Consider the following 27,872-nt stretch of genomic DNA (forward strand, 5'->3'; position numbering starts at 1 on the left):
ACTGTTTTGGTAAAATAAAAATGCTTTAAAAATCTTTGAGTTATGTTAGCATACAAAATCATCTACAAATTATAAGCAATTTTTAAGTCGGGTTTTTTCATAACTCCAAATTGTCTGAGAAGACTTTTTTTTTTTACAGATTTTTGAAAAGATTAGTAAAGATAATAACAATTCCTCCTGGCATTAGGTTTTATATATGAAGCCAAAAGAGGTTTTTACTGAGAAGTGATGTACATTTTTAAAGAGTATTAGAACACAAATGTCAATATCTTAAAATTTCAGCCAAATCTTTTGACTTACTGTACTGAATTGCTGACTACAATCAATACCCCAAACTGCCCTATTTCTCTTGGACAAAATGTATAGCACATGCCCTGCATTCAGAGGAAAACAGGTAAATAAATCAATAACCACACAAAAATGTACTTAATCATGTTTATCATGGACAGGAGCAGATGGGAAATCCCATTTGCCCTCATATAGTCATTGTTATGAATAGTTAGACCTGATTCTGTTTATTACGTAACTGACAATGTCCTGGTGTTACATCATTTTGTTGACATAAAATCTATGTAAATTACATCCAAATGTTGAAGTTAGAAAAGTTAGAATAACTGTTCATCATATATCAGCCAGTATTAGACAGATTTATCTACGTAAAGTTTTGAGATTGCCTATTGTGGTATTTCAGCACAAATACACAATAATACTTAATTAATAATCGACTAATTATGCATTTTAAAGTCCAAAAATATTACAGAAGCATATCTTCAGACTTCTTTAGCACTTCTGAGCTTTGACCTACATTGATATTCCATTGGGAAGAGTGTGCAATTGTTAGAGCAGAAGACAGGGAGCTAGGATTTCTGCATTCTTTTCCCAGTTCTGCTACTGACTTGCTTGTAGTGTTGGTCAAGTTGCTTAACCTTTCTGTACTTCATTTTACCCATCTATTAAATAGTTATGATAATATTTGCAGAGATGTTATGAGAATTAATTAATGATATGTTTGAAGCACTTTGACATCCTTAAGTGAAAGACTGTAGCTATTATACAATTTGATATGTGAAACCTGCAAATTTTTTGAAATTTTGTAGCACTGTCTTAAACTAGAGGTTTATAATAAACATTCACCCAGACCAGACTAGCAATTAAATAACAAAAAACTTGATTAAATTAAGTTTGTAAAGTGCAATTCAAGTAAAGATGTACCATTAAACATGTCCTTTAAAAACACAAATATTAAAAAGAATGAAAATCACAAACCTAGGGCCTATGAATAGTTCTGACACAAACATAGATTCTTAGGTCCTGGTCCCAGACAATTAAATAGAAAATTCTCAGTGACCAGCATTCATACAACCTTTACGCTGGGCTGATGTATTTTATTCACATAACTTTCTCTCACAATTGTACATAAATATATAAAAACCTTAATCATATAAAGGTTGTACAAAGTCTGACCTTTAATACATAATTCACAGAATCCAAAATAGAAAGAAAGATTTACCTATTCAATTTAATATTAAACATACTGGGCCACATTCATCCCTTAGGTAACTCCACTGAAGCTACACCGGGAATGAATTTGGAACACTGTAATAATAATCTGTCCTTCAGTGCCAGTTTCAAATTGTGATCCCTTCTGTCCATCTCCCATGGCTGTGCAGGTGAAAGTTAAATATTTAATAGTACTCTTCAAAGATTATGGCTAACCTGGTGTTCGGGCCCACAGAGTCCAAGATAAGTGTTTGGGAACTAGAATGGCTACTACATTTGTACACACAACCACTGCACTACCCCATCTAACATTGCTTCATAAAGCCCTTTGAGATACCCACAGCATGAAAGGTGTTTTAGGCCTGGAGTGAAAAATCCACACCCCTGAGAGACCTAGTTAAGCTGACCTATCTCCCGGCGTAGACAGCACTAGCTTGATGGAAGAATTCTTCTGTTGACTTAGCTACTGCCTCTCGGGGTGGTGGATTACCTACGCCAATGGGAGAACGCCTCCCATCGGTGTAGGTAGAGTCTACAGTGAAGCACTACAGTGGTACAGCTGTGCCACTGTAGCATTTCAATTGTAGACAAGCCCTTAGAACAGGAGTGAGCAAACTACAGCCCACGGGCCAGATCCAGCCCACCAACCATTTTAAGCCAGCCCTTGAGCTCCCGCTGGGGCTTGCCCCCCTCCGGCACTCCAGCTGGGGAGCAAGGTCGGGGGCTGCTCCATGCAGCTCCCAGAAGCCGCGGCATGACCCCCTCTGGTGTTCCAATGGGAGCTGCAGGAACGGTGCCTGAGGACAGGGCAGTGTGCAGAGCCGCCTGGCCGTGCCTCCGTGTAGGAGCCAGGGAAGGGACATGCCGCTGCTTCTGGTAGTCGCTTGAGGTAAGCACCAGCCGGAGCTTGCACCCCTGAGCCTCTCCCCATGCCCCAGCCCTGATCCCCCTCCCATCCGCTGAATCCCTCGATCCCAGCCTGGAGCACCCTTCTGCACCCGAAACCCTTCATCCCCAAGCCCACCCCAGAGCCCGCACCCCCAGCCAGAGCCTGCACCCCTTCCTGCACCCCAACCCTCTGCCCCAGCCCTGATCCCTAAGTCCCAGCCCAGAGCACCCTCTTACACCCCAAACTCCTCATCCCCAGCCCCACCCCAGAGCCTGCACCCCCAGCTGGAGCCCTCACCCCACCCCCACCCCCTATTCCCCCACCCCAGCCTGGAGCCCCCTCCCACACCCTGAATTCCTCATTTCTGGCCCCACCCCGGATCCCACACCCCCAACCAGAGCCCTCACCCTCTCTCGCACCCCACCCCAATTTTCTGAGCATTCATGGCCCACCATACAATTTCTATTTCCAGATGTGGCCCTCGGGTCAAAAAGTTTGCCCACCCCTGCCTTAGAAAATACAATTTTATTTCTTCTCTGCTCTAGCCCCAAGCAGCTCAGTGTGACTTAAACATTAGCAATAACATTTCTTTGCATCCTGAAAGTCAGATTCTAATCTCACAGGGGCAGTGTGCCTGGAGATTAGAAATTTGCTCACAACTGGAAAGAACTGAGGTTCTCAACAGAAATGCAAAATGTGGACTATGAGTTAATACCTGTGTGATGTTTTGGGGATCACCCAGACCAGTAAGGGGGCTCTGTCACCAGCCCCTTATAACTTTGGGTGCATGTGTAATGCTGCCAGACCCCAGTCATCAGCGGGCAGGATCAAATCTGCGATCTTTGGAGCTAAATGCATGAGCCTCTACTGCAGGGGTGGGCAAACTCTTTGGGCCGAGGGCCACATCTGGGTGGGGAAATTGTATGCAGGGCTGGGGCAGGGGGTTGGGGTGCGGGAGGGAGTGTTGGGTGTGGGAGGGGGTGCGGTGTGCAGGAAGGGGCTCAGGGCAAGGGATTGGGGCAGAGGAGGGGTGCGGAGTGCATGAGGGGGCTCAGGGAAGGGGGTTGGGGTGCAGGAGGGGTGCAGCAGGGAGCCCAGGGCAGGGAATTGGGGTGCAGGAGGGGCACGGGGTGTACAAGGGGGCTTAGAGCAGAGAGTTGGGATGCAGGAGGAGTGTGAGGTGCAGGCAGGGGGCTCAGGGCAGGGGGTTGAGGTGCGGGGTGCAGGAGGGGTTCAGGCTCCGGCCCGGCACCGCTTACCTAAAGTGGCTTCGGGGTGGCAGCAGCGCGCACCGGGGCCAGGGCAGGCTCCCTGCATGCCTCTCCTGGCCCCACGCCGCGCCGCTCCAGGAAGCGCTGCGGCCCCTGGAGGAGGGGGCCAAGGGCTCCACGTGCGCTGCCCTTGCTGCGCCTCCAGGTACCTCCCCTGAAGCTCCCATAGAAAAAATAGTATGTGATCACGTAATTAAAAACTGTATCATATTGCAGTGGTTCTCAACCAGCGGTCTGGGCCCCCTTGGGGGGCAGCGAGCAGGTTTCAGGTGGACCTTCAAGCAGGGCCAGCACTAGATTCACTGGGGCCCAGGACAGAAAGCTGAAGCTCCGCTGTATGGGGCTTAAGCCCATGGCCCTGAACCCCACCACCCGGGGCTGAAGCCAAAGCCTGTGCAATGTAGCTTCACAGAGGGCCCAGGAAATTGCCCGGTGTGCTACCCCCTAACATCAGCCCTGACTTTTATATGCAGAAAACTAGTTGTTGTGGTGCAGGTGGGCCGTGGCGTTATTATAGCATGTTGCGGGGGGGAGAAGGGACTCGGAAAGAAAAAGGTTAAGAACCCGTCATACTGCACAAGGGGCTGAATTGAGGTTGAACATGCTCAAGTGCTTGACTTAACAACCTAAATTATGTTCCATCTACAGGGCCCATGTCCCTTGCTGCAGAATTTAGGTTAAGATTTCCTTGGAGTGCAAAGATCTACATAACCTAACTGGCTTGGGACCAGACTACCTGAGGGTAGGGTGACCAGACAGCAAGTGTGAAAAATCAGGACAGGGGGTGGGGAGTAATAGGCGCCTATATAAGAAAAAGACCCCAAAATCGGGACTGTCCCTATAAAATCAGGACATCTGGTCACCCTACCTGAGGGATGGCCTCTCTCCCCGTGCAATATATTGCATTTACCACAGTTCAATTCTCTCAATTGAAACAGGAGGGAGGTGCAGGTAGGGCATTTTCTGTGAAAGCCCTTCAGCTTCGGGAAATCCCCTCCTCCCTGGGCCCAGCTGTGCCTGGGTTTGTTAAGCAACTTTCTAGACATGTTGTAAAACTCATCGTGTATCTCCTGCGTTTGGAGAAGGGCAGGGGCTGAATTTCTTTGCAGGGTTTGGAGCTGGGGGGTGCGTGTTTGTGTTACCACAATCTAAAGGAATAAGAATAGACGCTAAACTAGACCGTGTCCCCTGAGAGCGGCCTCCAGGGTGCAGCTCTGCCCTGAGGACGGAGCCTGTTGAGGGTTTACCTGAGGCTGCCGAGCTCGGGCTCCGGCTCCCAGGCTCGGGAAGAGTCCGGGGGGAGCTGGGCTGGGCCGAGGCAGGATAGGCTGGAGGCGGGGGCAGCGGGTCCAGCCTGTGTTCAGCAGAGGGCGCCCCGCGTTCCGCTGGAGCGGAGCCGGGAGGAGCCTCCTGCGCCGCTCGGCTCGGCGCGGCCGGTTCCCAGCTGGTGCTGCCACGTCCTCTGGGCTGAGCCGGGACTCGGGCGCGGCGCTGCGCGGCTGCCGGAGCCCCACGTGCGCGGGGAGCCGGGCGGGACGGGGGAAGCGGCTGGTGCCCGGCGCTGGGGAAGTTGGAGGCGGCAGAGCCAGGACCCCTGGCGGCAAAGACAACTCCAAGTAAGGACGCGCGGTAGCGTCCCCGCCAGCCCCCCACGGCTGCACGGGGAGAGGGGGGGCGCTGCGGACAAAGGGGCCAGCGAGGGCGGGCGCGGGGGGGAGTGTGGTTAGGGCAGGGAGGGAAAGGGGCACGGGGGGAGTTTGAGGCTGCAGGGAAGGGAGATGAGAGTCCCGGATCAGGGCTTGGAGAGGCATGGGGGGAAGGGGGCATGGCTGCTGGGACTTTGGCAGGGACCAGGGGGTTATCTAGGGGGTGTCAGGGCAGGTCGCTGTGCTGACAGAGAGGACCATGGGGGTGCCGAGATCAGGGCTAGGTGTGGAGCTGCAGGGAGCAGGTGCTTTGGTGTGACTGGGGAGACTCCCGACGTGGGGCTGCCAGACAGCTGTTCTGCTTACAGTAAGTGGATTTAACTCCCTGCGTGGAGTCATGCAGGCCAACTTCCTGCGGACTTTGCCACCGCTGCCAGAGCCCCCTCCCAATAGAGTGTGCTCGGATTTACAACCGAACTGAAACCAAAAGGAAACCGGTTCCAAAGGGAGCCCGATGCTTTGGGGGATCTTTCTTCGTGTCCGAGGGAATATTACAGTGTTTTACGGGTGCCTGGGGACAGACCTGGATACTCTGAGCGCTCCTACACGGTAGTTGTGGTTCAAACAGCTAAAATTAAAAAAAAAAAAAAAAAAAGCACCTGGGCATGTAATAATCTTAGCAGAGAGCTAGTCTGGGAGGCGTTGGTAGTTGTAAAAGTAAATTTAGCTTGGCCATAGGAAACCTGAGTAAGAAGAGGAAACTCAGTGTGTCCAGAACTGCTAGTTAACATTTCAGTCCTATCTGAATAGTGAAGAGTAAAGGCTGCTTTATTATTAATGTAGAGTAATTAGTTGAAACTTGTTAATTCTTTCATTCTTGATTTATACAGTGAAGATACAGACCATGAGTCAAGGCCTTTAGCACTAGTCGTTAAAACGAAATTTCCATGGACAGTACTTCACTAGAAATAACTGTTTTTGTTGCTGCCTGTTCCTGTGCTCACCAATTTGGGGTGTTTTTTTTTTTTTTTTTTTTTTTTTTTTTTTTTTTTTTTTTGGTACTGTCAGTGGTTTAAACCAATATCAATTATGCATTTCCGTTCATTATTCTAAGAAGAATTACAGTATTTGTTGCTGATGACAAATCACAGACTTCCCTTAGATAATTTTATTAAGATTCAATCACTCCCCTTGAAAATAGTGCTGAGTACTCTGAAGACATTCATAAGACATCATTAAATAAGAAATGTCTTCATTGTTGAATTTTTGGATTTAAGCTCCCCAAACTTTCAGAACAATTGTAATTGAACGATGATTGAGACTTGTATTGAAATGGCATCTTAGGAGAGCATTAAAAAGAGACCCGGTAAACTGTAGGATAATCCATTTTAAATTTAAGTAATGGGGCTTTGTCTAGTTTTTAGGCCTAATGTGTCAATTTGTAGGGGCAAGACGTGAATAGTGTTCTGAGGCAAGTTGAATTTTTTGTGTTTTGTCAGTTACCTACAAAAAAACTATTGTTGTGTTTATAAGCCACTTAATTCTTAATGTTTCAAATCTTGTATTGAAGAAAAAGAAAAAGGAGAAAAAAACCATGATCATCAATGGAGATTTCCCTTTCTGTGGTCCCAATTCTGCTGTGAAATCTGCTCAGACAGACTCCTACATCCATGTGGATTACATTGCAGCAGCAGGGCCTTAGCATGTTTCCTGTCCTTTTTCTTATAAAACTCTCAATGTGTGTTGACAATTATTTTACTGTTAGCTCAAGATTTGTGGCAAAAGCCATTTAAAAAAAAAAAAAAGTTGAAATGTGCTCACGTGTCTTGCTGAGCTAGATCCTAACTGCATTTTCGAGGCCTAGTTACAACGTATAGCTGTCTTGCAGTATAGTTGAGAACAAAGTGTCTTTGAAATGTGTTTCTGAACTGTACTAGAGCTATGGACTTTCAGGTACACCGCTACCCCGATATAACACAAATTCAGATATAACGTGGTAAAGCAGTGCTCCGGGGGGGGGGGCGGCTGCGCACTCCAGTGGATCAAAGCAAGTTCGATATAACGCGGTTTCACCTATAACGCGGTAAGATGGCTCCTGAGGACAGCGTTATATTGAGGTAGAGGTGTTATATCTGCACTAGAGAACTGAATTATTGACAATTGAACCAGTGATATTGCACCAGTATAAGTACTAATGGCACAGTGTGTCCCCCTAGGCTTTAATAGGGCCTTCTGCAAAAGGAAAATTTGGGTACAATGGTCAAATTCCCTTCATTCAATGGGAAACTTCAGTAATTACCTGGAGAAATTCCCATAGCCGTGCCCATTTCTCAGGCATTTCCTCAACCTGGAACCCCTCAGTGCTTAGGTAGAGCTCAGCAAGGAGGTTTTTGTGGAAGCATTTGAACGGTGGTTGCAGTGAGGTGGTAGAGGGGATTCTGGCAGTTGAAGTGGAGATGCGGAGACTAAGGTGAGCAGCTTTCCAACTATGTCATGCAGTTATTGTGCATCTTCCACCAATGTCTGGATACATGTTTGTCTGTGTACTATACCCGAGGATGATCTTTATCAGGTAGAATGCTGCTCTGGGGCCTGGTCCATGCCCACAGACTGGTGGGACTCAGTTGTTCTCAAGACCTGGGACCCACAGCTGTAACTACATAACTGCAGCACCTTTGTATCTCTTTGTTTAGAACTACACTGCTGTGTTGAGGTAGCCAGTGCAGCAGGATGAGTGGAGATTGTCCTATGAGAGCTGGCTACCCTGCAGAGTAACTAGCCAGTTGGGCGCCAGTTTGTGGCTGGGAAATGAACAGTGATAGCTGCTGTTGTGGTGATCACGACAACAGGTGGGATAGGCGGTGTAGTTATTTCCCCACTTGCGGCTTGTGTCAGTTTGCTAGCATACTATGCCTAAGAATATTTTTCACACATTAAATAGGAAGAGAGTGAAATGTGATGTGTGTAGATAAGAGCAGCATGCTAATGAGGTACCATGATCTGGCACGTGGAACGATAGATACACTGTACTATAAATCCTTTGGATATGGTGCCTGATATTTTACTTATTGCAATAACATTGTAGTTTCTGAAATGCAGTTTGTGTTGTGTTTAATCCTCTTCTTGCCATTTCACTGCTGGACAAATGACATGACTTGACCAGCTGCTGTTCACACCAGATCGAGCACCTTGACTGGGAGTAGTGGCCAATGCTGCTGAAAGCAGGGGTGCTGGTAAGTGGGGTGTCCAGTTTCCCACCCTAGGGAGTTACAGAGGAACCAAAATGGCTGGGCTGGGGAGGGATGTGGTAGCTGCCACATGTATTGTGGAGGTGTGTGTGGGAGAGGGAATGGGAACTGGCAGAGCACAGGGAGAGATGGATGTTCCTGTTCTAAGAGGAGGCTGTATCTACCCTTTTACAGTGATGGCAGTGCTCAGAAGAACCTGAGAAATTCTGCCAGGTCCAAGCCTGCAAAATCAGCCCTGGTGATATGCTTGACAATAAAAAGCTACTTACCTGACCTAGACAGTGCCTCATCCCCTGATTCCCCTCCTGGAGCGAGTTGGGTTCAGTCTCTGCTGCCATGGCTAAATCCCAGTTCTGCACACACGGCTCTTGACAATGTCTCCAGCATCTCCTCTTCCAGTTTCTGTGGTCTGTGTGGTTCATTGAGCAAGTGTTGTCTCCTTGTCCCTTACCCTGGAGGGCAAGATGCATCCATGTTGGCCAGTAGCATCTTGGGCCTGGCAGAGTAAGGTTCCAGGTGCCTCCAAGAGACTCCCTAGTTTGCCAGACAAAGCCCTTGTGCACACATGGGATTCCAAGCCTGAATACTGGTTCCTGGAGTTTATAGTGCTGGCTGCAGCAATAGGTGGTGGGGGGTGGCATTCCGCTTGGCTCAAGTTTAACTTGCTTTTAAAATCACTTGCTCATTAAAGTATCTTACTCCCATCTCCTCTTACAACTTTTGTGAGGTGGAGATGGGAGTTCCATCGTGACATCAGGAGAAAGGGCCTGTGGCCAAATCCCTGTTGGGGTCTCACAATGAGATCGGAGACTGTCTCAAGCTGACACATGCATTTGGAGGAGAGAATGAACTGGCCATTGCAGGAGCAACTGCGTTGCCCTTCTGACTCCCTGCTATGCATGCATAGGCCTCCACGGCTACTGCAGGGTTAGCTGTTTTCATGGTAGCAGCTCTGAAAATATAGACGTGGGCTTTTTATTCATACGTGGCATTTTTCAGCATGTGAGAGACCCTAGGAATCTCCTTGAGTGCATTGTTTTGTGCCCATGTTCTCTGGCTCGACTGCTACGTTGTCTTTTTGCCTGAACTTTTCATTCAGTTCCCGATAAAGGTGAAAAATTCTCTTGCTTTCTGCACGTATGCAGAAGAGCTAAGGCAGCAGGTGGGCCTTGTGATGATCCATGAAGCTCATGGTTAACCCTGTTTGTGGGTAATAGACATATTAACTTGGAAGGGCCTCACTGTCCATGGGTATGAAAGTCTTGTCTAGAATAGGGAAATCTGTGCTGGTATAACTGCTTCAGTGTGTTTGCAGTGTTGTGTAGGCCCTCTACACAACAGCAAGCTCCTTTTTGTGCTGATGCAGTATGTCTAGGTTGTGGGTTTGCATTGGCATAATTACATCAGTGTAGTTACAATGGTGCAAATTTCCATAGTCTAGGTGGGCCCTAAAACAACTGCTGAGAATGGGGGAGGGAGGAAGTAGGCTCAGTACATTAGTGCTGACAAACTGCAAATCGGATGCTATGGGGCTGCTTTACATATTCAGCCACAAGAAGATGAATTCATCTGTTCCTTCTGCAGTGGGTCTTTAGACGGACCTGAGCCTTGAGGGCATGAGACTGTGGTATGTTCTCTTGATATCTGTATTTTTTTTTTCCTCCTGAGTTATTTAGTTCTTTCTTCCTGTCCTGCTCCATTTGGTCTCTTGCTCCTCTTTTTTGTGCTTTTGCTCTGTGACTTTTGTTATCTCTTCCTTTTGTATGTGAGATTTTTGCTTTTGAAAGTGAAGGGGCTAAAGAGTCTTGACTATTTTAGTAATTAAAAACTCCAAGGCCCTTTTCACAAGAGTAGGGGATCGCCTGCCCAAATGACTCTTTAAATTTCCAAAATTAGCTAAATTACATTTGGTATTTATAGAGTTTTACAAAGACTCTTCTCACAGATTTACCATTATTGGTCAAATTCTAATCTGAATAAATAATTACATTGTACTGATTGGACTTCCCCCTTTTGATTTCAGGTGGATATAGTAGACATTTCCTGTCCTGAATAGTTGCTGTATGCTTACAGTTGCCTCTTAAAGAGCTGGCTGCATTTTGGTGGTGAATGTATCCTTTGTTGGTAAACTGTTTGGGATCATTTGGGATGACAGGCAGTTGAGTGACTTTGTCTCCACCCCCCAGTGATATGCAGTTTTGTGGGATCTGCAGTCTGGTGACCTTAATCCCAAGCTTTTTGTGTGGGATATTGATAAAAGCAACACCCAGAACCAGGTGTAGGCTGTGTGGGTAGGCAAACAACGCAGCATTCTAAATGCACTTCAGTCCAGACCTGCAATGACCTGATTAGAGGCTGCCAAATGTGCCAAATTATTTTTCTCATTTATTATTTTAGGCACAGAACTTACTGTCTAAATGATTATACAAATTGGACAGACTGGGAGACTCAGGGGAAGTTGCTGTCATAGGGAATGGTGGTTGTGATGGGGGCACTTTCACTTCATTTTACTAATGTGGTTTAGCATCTGTGGGCTTTCCAGAGGGTGGTGAATTTGGAGGAAGAATATGAATGGAGAGAGTGGGTGCCTGGCACACTTGGATAGTTGTGACTTGCTGGAGTAGTGTCCAGTGTGGCAGAAGGTGCTAAGAGGCAAGTGTGTGGTGCTTTTGTGATTTAGCCAGAAGAGCACCAGAAAGGAGGCTGAGGCCAGGTCTACACTACAAACTTGTATCAGTATAATTATGCTGATTAGGAGTGTGAAAAATCCACACCCCTGAGCGACATAGCTATAGGGTGACCAGATAGCAGGTGTGAAAAATCGGGACAGAGGGTGGGGGGTAATAGGCACCTATGTAAGAAAAAGCCCCAAATATCTAGACTGTCCCTATAAAATCGGGACATCTGGTCACCCTACATAGCTATGATGACCTAACCCCTGGCATACACGGCGCTAGATCAATGGAAGAATTCTTCTGTTGACCTTGCTACCACCTCTCTAGGGGGTGCATTAACTACAGCGAGGGGAGAACCTCACCCATTGCTGCTGTGAGTGTCTACACTGAAGGGCTACAGCAGTGCAGCTTCAGCGTTGCAGCTGTGCGATTGTAGCATTTTAAGGGCTTGTCTACACTACCGCGCGGAGTCGATCTAAGATACGCAACTTCAGCTACATGAATAGCGTAGCTGAAGTCGACGTACTTAGATTTACTTCACTGCGGTAAGTCGACAGCTGACGCTCTCCCATCAACTTCGATTACGCTCCTCGTTCTGGTGGAGTACTGGAATCGACAGGAAAGCACTCAGCGGTCGATTTATCGTGTCTATACTAGACGCGATAAATCGACCCCCACTGGATCAATCGCTGCCCGCTGATCCAGTGGGTAGCGTAGACAAGCCCTTAATGTAGACATGTACTCAGTTTTGTTCCAGAGCCCAGCTGGGTGCTTGAGGGAGTCAGTGGTTGTGGTGTAGTCACATCTTCACTAAAGCGCTACAGCGGTGCACTGGAGCGCTGTATGAGAAGACAAGCTCTGAGATTCATTATCCAACTCAGTAGTGCTTATGATCCAGGCCAGAATTTGAGCTTGTGACTAGTGCATTTAGCCATTGTCCTACCTGGCCTCTGATCCTCTTCCCTTTCATGATCTCTATTTTATCTTCTGTGCGGATTGCAGATCTTTCTCATTAGATGTTTTCTAATGATCCTTTGCTCTGTACGCTCCTTATTCTGTGTGTTTTCTTCACCAGTAACTTTTCCCCAGATGTGTTCTTTATTTGTTACTGCTCTTTTCCGTTATTTTTAGTTACATCCCTTGGTTTTACGTCTTCTTTTTTTCCTTTTAAATTTTGTTTACACTTGCTCTTTCTTTGCTTTCATCGCCTTATATTTTACTCCTTTCAACTTTTATCCTCAAAGGAGCTGGTTTCACTCTTGGAGATCAGCCCTCCCCTATTGATTGCCAGCTGCTTTTATTGAAACTAATTTGCATTCTCCACTCTCATTGTGCTAGACAGAGCACTAGTGATTTTGAGTAAAGCTCTTTCCCCAAAGGCTTTGCTCAGAATTGTCTCTGTATTGCACAAAAGGAGCAGAGAATAAAGAGCAGCATCCGTTGTAAAAGCTGCTTCTGCCTAAACCAATGTGCTTGTGTCTTTGTCGCAAGGAAAGTAAGAATGTGGCAGCCTTTGCCGAGGGCACAGATGACTCCTTGAGAGGAAAGAGTGCTGTTGCCCAGGGTAGTGAGTTATATTGTGCACTCTTTTACAGTGTGTATGCCACAGAACCAAAGCAGTTTGACTGAGTCTGTTTGTTGCCTCAATCCTGTTGTTTACAAGCAGTTACCTAGCTGTGATTTTTGCCCAACAGCAGCACTAAAAAATTTGACTAGAGAGAAAATATACTCAGATTAAAGAGCCATGATCGAACTTCTGCAAACTTGGAAAAAACCTTGAGCAAATATTACTTTTTAAAATGTTATGGTAACTTTTAATGCTGTGGGCACTCTTTATTCAAGACTTTCTCCTTGAGCCTTATCTTGATGGGGACATATGCTCGCCCTCAACCTGTCTTCATTTTGGGGTTTCCACCATCCTTTGTGTATGTGTGATCATGCCTTAGATGTGCTGGGCCCTTGGGTTTGGAATTCAGATCCACCTCCTAATTACACCAAAGTCCTTCCTGTTCTCAGGCAGTTTTCCCCATATTATTAAGTTATCCCCAGACCCTTTACCCCTGTGTCAATTTGCTCTTGTTTGACACTTTTGAGGGTGTTTCTGTGTATATCATACAGTGCCCTAACTGCCAGGGCTTGGAGAGGAGCTATGTAAACAAACTATTATTAAAACTCAACCTAGATGTCTTGGATTTTGTACTTCATTTCCTAGCATGGCTGTCTGTCAGAAGGAGATGCTGGTAACATCTTACATTTTTATGTAGCACTTTTCCTTCTATGGGGTCTTAATGTGCTTTATAAATATGGCCTCAATTCAATAGTCATTTACACGCAAAGTAGTCCCATTGAGTTCATGTATAAAGTTGCTTACCTGCATGTTTGCAGGATCAGGGTCTATATGGAAACCGGAACCACTTTATTACCACCACAGTGCAGCGACCTCTGGAATAAAGGCAGCAGCTGTTTAACGATGTCCAGCAACATGACAGTTTAGGACATAAATTGAAGAATAAAATATCCAGTTTGAAATGGCTTGGGGAATTTAGGTTGGCAGAATGCAGTTACCTGTATTGAATTGCAGACAATTCCTTATATTCATTCTGCTTCTCTTGTTTGACTTACTTAGGGGCAAAGTCCAGCTCTGTGCAGTCAAATTGTGCTCTTATAATCCAGTGTTTGTAACCTCACCTATTGCTGCTGTCTGGTCTTGTTGGATATGGTGTTAGCTTTAATACCTTAAGGCTAAATTCTGCTCCTTGGAGCACAGCACGTGGCTCCTGTAGAATTTGGTGTAGCCACATGAGGGTATCCAAGGACACAATTCATCCCTTCATGCACATGTATTATCAAAATATGATTGAGCTGTAACTGCAATGAGAATCATGATGTTAAGTTTCCTGATTCTTGTGCAGAATCTCAGCCATAATAAGTTAACTCTTTTTTGCATTTAGGACACTTTTAATTTTAAGTCATACTCTGGACTGAATTTTTTTATCTTCCATTGTTGCAAGTTAAGATCTAAGATTTACTGTAGGTGAGACTCAAGAACAATATATTTCCATTTTTTTTTCAGTTTGTGTATTGCATTTGACAGCAGCATCACTGTTTTTCCCCCCTATTTAGTCAATCACTGAAGCCTTGTCAACACCCAGGAATAGCTGCACTTCAGCAATCAGTGAAGCTGCACTCTTGCTAACCCTCAAGTGTAGACGGAGATATGCAGTGATTGACCTAGGAGGTAAAAAAATGCTTGCCCTGGACTAAATAATAGCGGTCAACACTGATACAGCTACATTGGTTGCTGGCGACTAATTGTTGCTGAATACAAGGGACGATTACCAAATACAAGGAAAGATTGATAAGAAATAAGCAAACAACAGTATGGCTTCACACGTGGAAAAGGCACGATATACACGATTGTGAACTTGAAGCTCGTATTAGAAAGATCAATTGAATGGGGAAAATGGTACTGTTTCATTGACTTCCAAAGAGCATTTGACAAAATCCACACCTATAAATTGCTTGACATATTCAGATCTGTAGGGATTGATGGATACAAACTCTGAGTAATAAAACAAGTATGGAGGAATGAGAAGGCAATTATAATGGGAGATGAAAATGAAAATAATAGTGATCAAGAGAGGAATGAGACAGGGTTGTATAATGTCACCAATTTTATTCAACATTTATCAGTGTTTGATGAAATTAGTTGAAGAAACAGAAGAAGGTATTTATTATGAATGGAAAATGGGTGAATAACATTTTCTATGCAGATTACAGAGTGCTGTTGGCTGATTCAGAAGATGGTTTGATGAAGTTAGTGGAGATTATATGTGGATATGGCAAAGAATATGCTCTAGAGTTGAACCCGGACAAGACAAAAAGTATGCTAGTATGCAAGGATCCCGGAAAAACATGCAAGATTCCAGTGAACAACACAGACCTATAGCAAATGAGAAATAGTTACTTATGAAGCTTCATTACAGAAGATGAAAGATCAGATACTTAAGTCAGCACCAGAATACCAAGAGCTAAAGAGACATGCTAGAAGGATATCTGATGAGAATAGTCTTTAGATTTCTGACCAATTTCTGACTTTTTAAAACTTGCATTTAGTCTGTGTTAAATTATGTCTGTGAAACATTGACATTCCGACAATTGATTATAAAGAAATTGCAATCCATTGAATGATGGTGTTATGAAAGAATTCTGAAAATATCCTGGATAGAGCAATTTACCAGTGAAAAAGGACTGGAGATGACGGGAATGCCACAGACGCTCGTCAGAGAATAGGGCACATTTTAAGTGGTTCAGCGGGTGATGCACATTTATGGGCACTGGAAGGGAAAGGTGATGTCAGAAGACCATGAGGCAGAAAGAGAAGATCTTGGATTGATGATCTGGTATCCTGGGTGGATCAAAAGGACTATTCATCCACAAAGATTAGCAGATGGTACAGAATTGAGCTACCATGGTTTCAGACCTCCAGTAATGGAGAGGCTATAGAAAAAGACACAATTGTTGCTGAGTTGCAGCTATTTATTGCATAGTGTAGACAAGGCCCTAGCAGGTTTCCAGCATTGAGGGAAAGACTCTCACAAACAGCAGTGGGGGTGGGGGGAGAGAAACATTTAACAAAATAGGAAATGGTGACTACAATCAAAAAATTTGTTAGAAGTTCATGGGGGATGGGGGCGGTAGGTCTGATGCTTCAAATTACTTTCAACTCAATTTTAAATTAACTAGATTTCGAGCTAATCCACTTGCAAGTGTCCTTTATCTTCACAATTTAGGTTGCGTATTTAGTTTTTTAAAGGACCTAATTCTAATAAACACTTGCATGATGTTTTTAAAATGTCTCTGTAATCAGTTTGATGTTTACATACAAGGCTTGCCACTCAAACATTGCAACACTCTGCTGGTCAGAGAACCAGAAAGAGAAGCCTGTCAGTTATCTCCGTGTCCAAGCTGAGTGCAATGCAAAAATTAAATGGCACAATGGGGGAAAATAAACTCTACTTTTAAAATCCTTCTCCTGCTAATAATCAAATGTATTATTATTATTACTAATACACATGAGAACCTGTGTTTTTTTTTTTTAAGGGGCTTTAATTTTCATATTCCTTTAGGTGGAGATTTCAAAGGCACAAAGCAACAACTAGGTGTCCAACTTCCAATGGGAGTTGGGTGCCTAGTGGTCCTTTGTGCCTTTGAAAATCTCTCCCTTAGTTTTCTTTTTAAGAGGGAAATAGAAGTGTGTGTGCATTTGACTCTTCGATTGCAAATTAAGGGTCTGTGTGGTCTGCAGTCATTAGCTACCTAGGGCCTTTTCCCCCCATACTTTACTGAAAAGAGCCCAGAGCTCTTGTGGGTTTTCTGCTGGATGCCTGGCATCACTGGACGTTTCATGCTCTGGCAGAGGTCTGATCCTGTATTCCTTGCATGCCTGCATTTTCACTGACTTAAGTGGGAATTTGGGGTGCCTGAAGAATGCAAGATCAGGCCCTAGCAGTGATGCACCTTGACATGCATGACCCCAAATGTAATGATATTTAGTATTGAAAGGAGCTGAAGAATTCATGTTCAAGTGTGTGCCTGGGGGAGGTTGTCAGTCTGGACCGTCCCTTCGCTGTTCATTCCCCTTTGTTTTGACCCAGTACTTTCAGAGCTGCTTGAGGCTGTGGTGTTTTTTTTGTTTTTCTTTTATGGCACTGTAGTCAGCGCCTGAGTTCTGAGTAGGGCTCCTCTGGAACAGAGTTGGCTTCTTTCCATACGTTAGCTGAAAAAGCAAATGTTAAAAGCTGGCTATTTAGAATCTAGTATAATTTTAAATAGGAGCTGAGGGTTGGTTTTTTTTTTTTTTTTTTAAATTCTTGATCTAGCTAGCATGCAGCAGAGTGGAGTCCATTCAGAGACTCCCTGTGCAGAACTGGAGCTGTAGCACTTTGAAAGAGAAAATGTTTGAAGTAAGATAGGTATGCTGGCAGTTCAGGCTCCGACAACCCCCACGAGCACTGGAAAGCAGCATAGGAGGAATCAAGGAGAAAAGATGGATTGTGATTAGCCCGAGGAATTAATTTTAACATTTTCGGTCTCCTTTCACTTATAAGAGTGGCAGTAGCTGGAGCATTAAACATTTCCTATGTGATTAGATTTTTGCAACACTGACAGTATTTGGGAGCTAAACAGCCACAGGCAGCAGACACTAAACTTAAGCTCTCTGGCATGTCAGTTTTCCCATCTGTAAAATGGGGATGATGGCCCTGACCTCCTTTGCAAAGCATTTTGAGATTTACTGATGAAAAGAGTTATACAATATGACCTATTATTGAACATTTCAAAATACAGTATAGAAAAACAGTCAACAAAATATATACTCCCAAATATATATATATATATAAACACCTTTAATCTTTTAATTTAATTTAAAAAGTGTGTGTTCCACACTGTGCTTTTACCAGATTATATGTACTAGTTGGGCATGTGGCAAAAACTTGGCTGTACGTCCTGACTTAGTTACTGTCTTGTGTGTCAAAGAGAAGTTTATTTGTGCAGTGCATGGGGTAGTTTTTTACATGTGAATATTGTCATTCACTGAACGTACCAAATGTAATGAGGATGAGTATTTATAAGAATTACCATAACTGGTCATTTGTGTGTGTTCTTCTTCTGTGTTCTTTTTCTGTAATGTATATAAGAGTTGTAGTAAACACGGAAGCAACCTGTACTGTAACTTAATTTTTGTGTGTGGAAGTTTGCTAGTGTATGTTTGAAATTTATATTTGTCATAGTTCAGGGTAACTGTACCTGTATTCTCCCTCTGCCGTCATCTTTCTTGGCTAGAGATCCATGTCTCTCTTCCTCCTGATTGGGGTTTTTCCAGGCTACACAGTTCCTGCCTACACTGTGATATCCCCAGCAAGTCAGATGGCCTAAACACCGAGCATCTGTGCTTTGCTTTCTCTCCAGAGGTCATGAACAGTGTAGTTGCTAGTAGTTATAAGTTACCCCACAGCTCTTCCTAAGCAAACACATTTATTCTTAAGGTGAAAGCATTAGCGAGAAAACATAAAAAACAATAAATGTTCCTATATGCACGCTAAAAGGTTACCCAGAGGTCACCCATCGGTGCGGGTTACAGCCTGGCTGATTTGCCTGAGGCTTGGTCTACACTAAACCCCCAAATCGAACTAAGGTACGCAACTTCAGCTACGTGAATAACGTAGCTGAAGTCGACATACCTTAGTTCGAACTTACCCCCGTCCAGACCCGGCAGGCAGGCTCCCCCGTCGACTCCGCGTACTCCTCGCGGCGAGCAGGATTACCGGAGTCGACGGGGAGCACTTCTGAGTTCGATTTATCGCGTCCAGACTAGACGCGATAAATCGAACCCAGAAGTTCGATTGCCTGCCGCCGAACCAGCGCGGTAAGTATAGACAAGCCCTTAGTCACCACCCACTGTTTTCAGTTCCTGGAGGAGCTGTGATAGCCCTCCCCCGTGAAGTAGAGCACGGTCATACATAAACCTTTCATTTAATATAATGAATCCTAAAGATACTGGGTGCGGTTGCAATATCTGTCACATCTTCCCCTTTGAGAGGTTACATACAGTTCTGGCCCCCAGTGATACATAAACCTAATGCAATAAGGTATGTCAAGGATATTGCAGGAAATTGCCAAATCTGTCACAATATATAACCCCTGCATGTTTAAATTAAGTTTAAAAAAAATAAATCCTGCATGGGGCGGGTGCATGAAGTTTCCTGTGGAATTGTGCTCCAGAGCTGAGTAGAAGATGGGCCTCTGTAGATACTAACTACCCTGTGAATTTTCCAACTCTTGCTAGAGAGAGGGGTTTGGATTTTTTGTGCGGGTGTGATGATTGGCTTCTCAGTGCTTTAGCATTTAGAAAGCACTGTATGGAGAAGGGAATATCAGGGAGAGACCGTATAGTCCAGGGGTAGGCAACCTTTCAGAAGTGGTGTGCCAAGTTCACTGTAATTTAAGGTTTCGCATGCCGGTAATACATTTTTAACATTTTTAGAAGGTCTTTCTCTCTATAAATCTATATTAAATAAATAAACTGTTGTTGTATTTAAAGTAAATAAGGTTTTTAAAATATTTAAGAAGTTTCATTTAAAATGCAGATCTTATCAGTTTAGTGTGATCCTTGCCCTTGCTTTTCCTTGCTGAGTTTTCCAATGTGGGCTACAGCAGGGGGTGACTGAAGAGCGCTGGGTTGAGGCCAGGAGCAGAGCCCTGGGCTGGCTGCTGGTACCCAGGGCTGGCAGTGGGTTGAGTGGGGCCGGCGGCCGGAACCCCAGACCAGCAGCGGGATGAGCCGCTCAGCCCACCGCCGGCTCCGCTCAGTCCACTGCTGGTCTGGGGTTCCAGCAGGGGTGAAAGTAACTTAAATTTCTTACAGGTACTGACATATTACAACCCCCCTCGGGGGGAGGAGCTCAGGGGCTGAGGATGTGTGGGTGTGGGGGGGAGCACTCAGGGCAGGGGGTTGGAGTGCAGGGGGCTCAGGGCAGGGGGTGGGGATGTGGATGATGCAGTAGTCAGGGCTGGGAGCATGGGGGGTGCAGGCGTCAGGGTTGGGTGGCATGAGGGTCTCAGGGCAGGGGGTTGGGGTGTGTGTGAGGGGGGAACTCCTGGGGGGGCAGGGGCGTGGGGCTGGCCTGGGACAGTCCTGGTTGCAGTCAGGTTACCTGGATGGTGGATAGGTCCCTGCACCACGCTGTTCCTGTTCCTGCCAAGGGAGCTATGGGTCAGCTGTGTGGGGGCACTGCTTCTGCAGGCAAATGGGGGGCGGCGGCAAAAGAACCCCTGGCCTGCCGCTCCCTTCCTCTTCCCCCCGGGGCTGCAGCTGTGCACGCCGCAGGGACGGCACGTGCCTGTAGTGCCCTGGTATCCAGCCACAGTGGCAAGAGAGGGGCAGCAGGACAGGCTGGGACACCTCCACCACGCCTCCCGCCGGCCCCTTTCAGTTGCCTGACTGCCTGCTGCTTAGTCCGGTGCACGGGGACGCCAGCGCCAGCCTGGAGGAGAGTTCCGGCAGCCAACAGGACCCCATCTGGGAGCGCGCCACGCGCTGTGCCACCAGCCGCAGCAGAGTGCCCCAGCATCGGCCGGCTCCGAGCGTGCACACACCGCCTTACTTTCACTTCTAGGTTCCGGCTGCCGGCCCTTTGCCAGCCGGGGTCCCGGTAGCCAGGACCCCGGCTGGCAAGGGGCCAGCAGCCCGAACCCCAGAGCAGTGGCGGGCTGAGGGCGGCCGGCAGCCGGAACCCCAGAGCAGTGGCGGGCTGAGCGGGGCCAGCGGCCGGAACCCCAGAGCAGCGGTGGACTGAGGGCAGCCGGAACCCCACAGCAGAGGCGGGCTGAGGGTGGCTGGTGGCCGGAACCCCAGAGCAGCAGCGGGCTGAGGGCGGCCGGAACCCCAGAGCAGTGGCGGGCTGAGCGGGGCCGGCGGCCGGAACCCCAGAGCAGCGGCGGGCTGAGGGCGGCCGGAACCCCAGAGCAGCGGCGGGCTGAGGGCGGCTGGCGGCCGGAACCCCAGAGCAGCGGCAGGCTGAGCGGCTCAGCCCGCTGCTGGTCTGGCGTTCTGTCCGCCGGCTCCTGCCAGCTGGGGTTCCAGCCGCTGGCCCCGCTCAGCTTGCTGCCGGCCCAGGGTTCCGTCCATCCAGGCCAGCAGCGGGCTGAGTGGGATCGGCGGCCGGGACCTCGGCATGCCATTAAAAATCGGCTTGCGTGCCATCTTTGGCACGCGTGCAGTAGGTTGCCAACCCCTTGTATAGTCCCATAGATAAGGCACTGGACTGGGAGTCAGGAGATCTGCATTGTATTTCTGTCTCTACCACGGACCTGCTGTGTGACTTGGGAAGGACATTTCACCTCTCTGTGCCTTTATTTTCCCTGCCACACTTTATCTTGTCTGTTTAGGTCAGTGGTCACCCAACCCATAGATCGCGAACCACTGGTTGATCCTGGAGCCTCTGCCAGTTGATTGCGGTCTCCGGCCGCTAAAAGTCCGGCGGCGCAGTGGGGCTAATGCAGACTCCCTGCCTGCCCTGGCCCCACGCTGCTCCCAGAAACAGCCAGCACTCCCTCCCCCCAGTGGGGGGGAGGCAGAGGTCTCTGCGCACTGCTCTTGCCTGCAAGCATTGCCCCCACAGCTCCCATTGGCCGCAGTTCCCCGTTCCCGGCCAATGGGAGTTGTGGGGGCGGTGCTTGTAGGCAGGAGCAGTGCGCGGAGCCACGTGCCCGTCCCCTCCTCCCCCGGGGCCACAGGGGCATGCTGGCCACTTCCAGGAGCGGCTGGGGCAAGCAGGGAGTCTGCCTTAGCCTCTCTGTGCCACCGACCACGAGGTAAGTCCTGCCCAGCAGGAGCTCATACCCCAACCACCAACTCCCTCACGGAGCCAGCACCCCAAACCTCCTCCTGCATCCCAAGCCCCTGCCCCAGCCCTGAGCCCAGGGCCGGCTCCAGGCACCAGCTTAACAAGCAGGTGCTTGGGGCGGCCAAGGGAGAGGGGCGGCACCTGCGGCAATTCGGGGGGCGGCAGGTCCCTTACTCCCTCTAGGAGCGAAGGAACTGCCGCTGAACTTTTTTTTTTTTTTTTTTTTTTGCTTGGGTGGCAGAAATGCTGGAGCCAGCCCTGCCTGAGCCTCCTCCCACAGCCAGCACCTCATACCCCCTCCTGTGCCCTGAACCCCCTCCCGTACCCCAGCCCAGAGCCCCCTCCTGCACCCAAACTCCCTCTCAAAGCTTGCACCTCTCACCCCTTCCTGCACCCCGCCCCTCTACCCCAGGCTCAGCCCAGAGTCACCTCCCACACTCCAAACCCTTGGCCCCAACCCAGAGCCCGCACCCCATCCCCAACCCCCTACCCCATCCTGGTGAAAGTGAATGAGAGTGGGGGAGAGCGAGTGACGGAAGGAGAGTGGGATGGAGTGAGCAGGGCGGGGCTTTGGGGAAGGGGTGGGGCAGACCCTGGGTTGCACTTAAATTCAAAAAGTGATCTTGTGCGTAGACCACTGGTTTAGATTGTGAGTTCTTGGGGTAGGGAATGCGTCTCACTACGTGTTTATACAGCGCCTGGCACAATGGGGCTCTAATTTAGTTTTGGGCCTATAGGTGCTGCTGTTATGTATGTATAAATTCAAAACGTTACGTTAAAACACTGAGGTTGCAAAGTCAAGTACTCAAAAATTTGGAAATGCCAGAATTAAACTTGCCTATAGAGTCTTAATTCAGGTCCCTTGGGTGTCTCTGTTATGATAGTCTTTAATTACATCATCACATACTATTCCTCCTGTACCACCACTTCAATTGGAGCTTCTCAGTGAAATGGTTGTAGGTTTATGTGTTGGTTTTTGTTTGTTTGTTTGTTTGTTTTTAAACCTGGACAAAACAACATATTTTCCCCTATTCTCATTCTTGCAAATCGCTGAACTATTTAAATTGAAACTTTCCCAAAAAATGCAGCTTGGGGCAGACACCTGTAATGGAAAATTTCAGTCCAAATGGTTAAAGTTTGGCAGAGTTATTATAAGCAACTGAAAGCATGGAAAGTAATGGGCAACCTTAACTCTAGGGGACACTAGCACCTCCACCTAAGTGCAGAGTTTCTTTAATTTTCAGGGCCATGTCCTTCATTCTTTTGAAAGGATTGGAAATTCTTTTCCAACCTATGAAGCTGAGACCGTACAAGAAATGGGGGAATTAAATGAGTCTCGACTTCTTCAGAGCTGCAGTATTTCTGAGACTTCCTGTTGAATTTGTTAAGGTCGCCTGTTTTTTTTTTTTTTTTAGCAAACTGGATTCTAGCTGAGGCAGTTAACTTTTACCACCACAATATTTTAAGGAGCTCCCTGGAGTCAGAGGCTACCCTTAGTTCCCATTGCCCTGGGGAGCTGCTAAGGTTGCCAGTATTCCTGGCCAGCATTGGAGCTCCCCTTAATTAACTCTGCCTTGCGGAATTCACAGTATCGGAGAGGCTGGGACATGCTTCCATAATGTGGGATGTTTCCAAGTTCTCTGGAATTCTCCTGCCAATGGCAAGTCTTGCAAATATAGCGTTGCTGCTGCAAAATTCTAGCGAGCTCTGAACATAATGTAAACGTATCACTTCTATGTTTCGGTGCAAGAGCATCTGCTGTCGAAATTCGGCGTCGCTTATTTGGTTGAAGGCCACTGGAAAATAATCCCGCAGAGCCACTGGCTCAGGGACCATCTGTGAAACCATTCCCTGCCATTTGGGTGCTCTAACATCACATCTTCATAAATAAATCCTTGAAACATTAGGGAGCTAAGAAACAGCATAAAGGTTTTAAGGCTCTGTATTCTTGTCTGGTTTTACTTGCTTCTTACTTGTCCAATTATTTTCTGCTCCTGTTGTCTAGAATTTCTCAGGCATTTCCCTGGAACATGTTTGCCCTTTGTTTTAATATCCCTTTCTGACCATGCATTTCAAATACCTGAGCTCAGCTGCTGCTCATTCTCTACTTCTGTGACAGCCTTGTCCTCTTCATGTTCTTCACGATTAAGAAAAGTTTCCCTGGATCCGCCATCGTCCCTTTTACTCATTTTTAATGACACAGCAATCTCTGTTTTTCTGCCAACAGCTGAGCAGTTGAGCTTTCTTCCTCTGCTTTTCCTGGTGCTGAGGGTTGTCACTGTACACTTGCTTCCATTTGTGTCAGGCCTTCTCTAAGCAGGTATAACATTCATGGAGACTTTGGGGTATGTCTACACTGCCTATGTTACAGCACGTAGTCATGCTTGATCGCTGGGGGAGAGCTCTCTCAGCGATTAAAAAAAAATAACCACCCTGAATGAGGGGTGGTAGATTTATCGCTGGGAGCACGCCTCCCGGCGATAAAGCGCTGTCTATACCGGCGCTTTTCAGCGCTAAAACTTATGTCACTCAGGGGCGTGTTTTTTCACACTCCAGAACGACTAAAGTTTTAGCGCTGAAAATGGCAGTATAGACACAGCTTTGAATCAAATAAGTGGGTCAAAATGATAGCTATAGAAAGTTGAGCAATTCATAGGCCCTGAGTTGTCACTGGGCTACACACCACGGCTGCTCCGTACTTCACAGCAGCAGAGGGGAATAGAAAACTCAGATCATCCTGGTCTAAAAGAACAGACCCAATCACTTGAGGTAAAGGAGAATCTCGGGGGAGGGGGAAGAATGTAACAGTGTAGGACCTATGCCACACAGTTGAGCTGTTCTGAATCAAATATTTTAAAAATAGGAAAATGTGGTTGGAAAAGCAGGAAGGTTGTCAGGGAGATTTGGAGGCAGGTATAAAATCTCAGACTACATTTAACTCATTTCTTGAAACTGACTGACTGGGTTTCAAGTTGACTGTGTGTCCCTTTATGAAACAATAGTAATAATATTGAGCTGTTGTTTTGCATGCTAATGAAACTCCCTTCTAGGAAAGTGTTGAGAGCAACACAAAGAGCAAAAGTAGTTGGGGGAAATATGCATTGGGTTTTGAGTTCTAAAGAGGCATGTCAAATAAAAATGCACTTTCATTTCAAGGTTTAAAATCCTGTAGTTTAGTTAACTTTGTGGGAACAGAACAATGAAAGAAGGGGAGGTCTTCTATCATATAGTCTGCATGTAACTAATCTGTTTCTATTTTGTGTTTAAAAAAAAAAGAAAAGAAGAAAGAAATTGTAAAGTTCGATTAACTCTTAACGTCAAACTTTCAAAAACAATCTCCCCAAAAGTCCCCCCCCCACACACACACACAACCAAACCTGAGTTATATTATGATACCTATTTAAGAAAACAATTTTTTTTTAAAAAAGCAACAGAGGGTCCTGTGGCACCTTTGAGACTAACAGAAGTACTGGGAGCATAAGCTTTCGTGGGTAAGAACCTCACTTCTTCAGATGCAAGTAATGGAAATCTCCAGAGGCAGGTATATATCAGTGTGGAGATAAGGAGGTTTTTTTTTTTTTCTTTCTCTAGGCTCTGATTTTATTCACAGGTCAATTTTGTTTCCATCTTGACAAACTCTGGATGTACTGATTAACCTCTTCCTGACCGTTCATATAACTTGTGGTTTCCCATCTCTGTTTCTCCTAGATAAGCATTGTCTCAGTAGTCAAAATGACGATAAAATGCAGCAGTGGAATAGTGTGCTGCAGGAAAAATCTGTTTCCAAAGCCTATATGTAGTATGTATAACTGTCACTGGAACTGAATGAAACCTATGAAGAATTCTGATTATCTGTCACTTCTCAAGTACAGTTAAAATCTTTATCAGAAGTGGTGATCAATGATGTCTCACTGGTAGCTTATCTACTAATAGTGCCATCTTCTTTCATTGAGCGGTGTTTTCTTTAGCAGTTTTTTCATTGCACATACAAAGTTGAGCTCTCAAGTGATACCCGACAATAAATTTTAAAATCCTTTCCTCTGTTCTGTCTGACCCTGGCTCATGCTGCTATGTCACCCTTCCATTCAGGAGAGTCCATGTGTGATTATCTATATGTACCATGTAAGCAGTCATACACAATGGGGAGGTGGAGGTGTTTAGTATATAGACACGGCTGCAAAACGCCTTGTTAGATACAAGGTTCATAGCTGAATGTCATCAACCTTCGAGTCATGTGATTATTTCAGCAATAATGAGCCCCAGAATATCTTGTGCATTGGATATTAAAAGAAAATCCACACTATTTTAAAAAATAAATGTGATTTTAATTTATTTAATGGTCCGTATAATGTTTATATATCTGATCGGGGAATTATAGTGTTCTTTTCCTCATAGGCTTGAACAGGAACCCTTTCTAACATTTCCCATTCTAAATTTAATCACAGTAATCCTAGTTTGCATCGCCTTTACCATGGTAAAGCTCGCATCCCGTTCCCTGGGAGTGGACCTTCATGCCCCTCTGGGGGCTCGGCTGAAATGAATGGGTCTATCAATGTGGAACAGTTTGGGACTTAAGTAATTCCTTTCCCTCCTTGCTGTTGACACCATCTGTATGTATGTAGCCCCATAAATCCAGGTCTTATCCGGTTTCTTTCTCTCTTTAAACGTCTCCTGTCTATAGCTGTTTTACTTGCCATTTGTTTTCATTCATCTTGTGTCCTTTTTTCACTTGATGGAGATGAATGCTGATTGCAGCTGCCCCAGTTGTTTCTGAAACGCTTCCCACTTCCTACTGCTGATTTCCAATACGTTATTTGGATTCCAGCCAGCTTTCTCTAACTCATTTTGCATTCCTTCTAAGTCCACTTCTTCTGAAGTGTGTAAATATTTTTGGTGTTTCTGCTCTACAGAGTCTCAATTAGCATTTGAGACCCAGTATTAGGATCCCTTGATGCTAGGTGTTCCTCAGCCTTCTACCAGGCTCATGTGGGGCTGTACGCTGGAGCACTTTCCAGTGCTAGTGGGTAAACCCTAACCCCGCCTGTAAGGTTGCTTTATGACTGCTGTTGGAGCCTTCAAGTTGCAGTAGCTCCCATAGCAAATGCACCTCTATTGTATGGGGATAAACACCAATGGTTGGTAGATCTAAATCCCTGCCTTCATCCTTAGCCCTATCTGCTTGACAGAGAAGAGAGGCCCCATTGGAGCTGTGAAGGGCGTACACCTGGGCATGGGCTTCCCAGATGAGTTTCTTGTACAGCACGACCTCCCCCATTCTGTTGGACTGGGCAGAATGTGCCTCTGACTTGACAAGGTACGGTGAGGTAATATCGTTTGTTGGACCAACTTCTCTTGGTGAGAGAGAGAAGCTTTCAAGCTTGATGTGCTCTTACAAGAGGGATGAGCATGATATAAGCACCTAGATAGATCGTGTCTAAACAAATTCATTTTCTCCCTTCTCCATGGTTTGGTGCATTAGTTTACTTACCTCTTCTTTTTAAATATTTTGTGGTTTCTATGGCATTCTCCCCCCCGTCCCCCCACACACCTGGTTAGTAGTAATTTGCTAAGAAAACAACATACTCATTTTGCTCAGCCCCAAAATTTGGAAGCTGACCTGGCAAGATGCCTCCTCTTGCCTCTTATGAATTGTGAAAGGTATTTGAAAATACACTTCCATGATAAAAATTGGGGTTTCTCGATCTATTTCTAGGGTTGATAATTGTACTGAAGAGCATCCTAATTTGGAACAGTGTTGGCGATACCTCCTCAGCATATATTGGCCTATCAGGTCAGTACAGGAGCTTTATGTAATCTAGCCTCCATCCCACTTTAACTCCAGAAGAACTTCAGTGATTAATATTTATACAAAATGCTTTTATGTTTCCACAGTGAAATTGTCTCACTATCAAATGAAATGGTGGCTTTTCCCTGTTGACTCAGTGTGAAAAAGATTGCAAAGGCTTTCAGCAACGCTGCATCTGAGACACACATCAGCAGGAAACTAGGCTCGTCGTTAATCCGGTGTTTCATTTTGTGAAATTGCCTACTCTGAGAGAAATAATACATTTACATGTATATTAACCAGTGTTTGCCAGCTCTTGGAACAAAGCCAGCTCTCTCTGGGCCAAACAAACACTCGGAGCGAATGAGTAATAATCTGCTGTTGTCACTCCTAATTTATGGATGGGTAGACAGAACAACGCTTGCCATTTTAAGTTGCCCTAGTTGCTTCAA

At 46.1% G+C, this 27,872-nt stretch overlaps 1 long non-coding RNA gene across 1 annotated transcript; it reads left to right on the forward strand.

Moving 5' to 3' along the window:
- The first annotated feature begins 4,907 nt into the window (after positions 1-4,907).
- Positions 4,908-27,872, forward strand: LOC128830035 (uncharacterized). Its single transcript, XR_008443525.1, has 4 exons — positions 4,908-5,276; positions 26,805-26,949; positions 27,349-27,426; positions 27,528-27,872. It is a non-coding gene; the product is annotated as an uncharacterized LOC128830035 (long non-coding RNA).

Source organism: Malaclemys terrapin, chromosome 1, assembly GCF_027887155.1.
Source record: "Malaclemys terrapin pileata isolate rMalTer1 chromosome 1, rMalTer1.hap1, whole genome shotgun sequence".
Lineage (NCBI taxonomy): Eukaryota > Metazoa > Chordata > Testudines > Emydidae > Malaclemys > Malaclemys terrapin.